The sequence below is a fragment of the Rhagoletis pomonella genome, unplaced genomic scaffold, assembly GCF_013731165.1.
Source record: "Rhagoletis pomonella isolate Grant_MI unplaced genomic scaffold, Rhpom_1.0 Rhpom_scaffold_00006, whole genome shotgun sequence".
NCBI lineage: Eukaryota > Metazoa > Arthropoda > Insecta > Diptera > Tephritidae > Rhagoletis > Rhagoletis pomonella.
The window spans coordinates 3,799,887-3,800,719 of record NW_023458560.1 but is presented as its reverse complement, the minus strand read 5'-3'; positions in this window follow the sequence as shown (position 1 = coordinate 3,800,719).

Genomic DNA, 833 nt, shown 5'->3' with positions numbered 1-833 from the left:
GTTTGCTGCGTGGCCAGTTGCGCTGACTTGTGTTGCTGTTTGTTTTGATGGCGGGTATTTGTGTGGGCCAAATTCCTCAGGGATATTTGGTCCTCACACTCCCCCCCCCCACTTCGGTGATCTTATGCCCCGCTGGTCCTCGGGTATGTGTATGCGACGGCTGTGCGTGCGGCGACTACCGGTGTGGTAGCCGTATGCGCCGTCGGGGCGCGCGTGGTTCTGACGATGGCGTGCGCGGCGGAAACTGGTGCGGTAGCCGGAGGCGCGTGAGATGGCTTCTGTATGGGCTACGGATGCTTGTTGCCTTGCTTGCGCGTTAGTCCCGTGAACGGAGACGGCGTGTGCCGTGGCAGCGCGTGTCGCGTCGACTGCGGTGTATGCGTTGACCACACGTATGGCTGCAGCACGGCATGCGGCGGCAGAGTGCGTTGATTGCGCGCGTGGAGGCCGTACAAGCGGTAAGTATGCGTCTGGCGGTTGCTTGTGCTTGATTTTCCTAAGACTTTTACTTTTCGCGCCGTTCGGTGAGCTACTTCTGGGTGTTACCGGTGGTCCGCTACCCTCTGTGATGCGCGCTACGGTATGCTGTGTAGGTATTTTGGTTAAAACGATATGGTGGCCGCCACAGGAAACCGTCGTTTCAATGCTGCCTAGCGCGTGAAGGCCAAGTATGACATCATCAACTGCGCCGGGCATGACATTCAGTACTGCGTGGTGGTTTGATTCTCCGATGCGAACTTCAGCTCTTACGGCTGCAAATATCCTGCTGATGGTGCCATTGGCCATGAATACCTCGATATCCACGGTTATCTTCTCCCCGTTCCCAGAGCTTA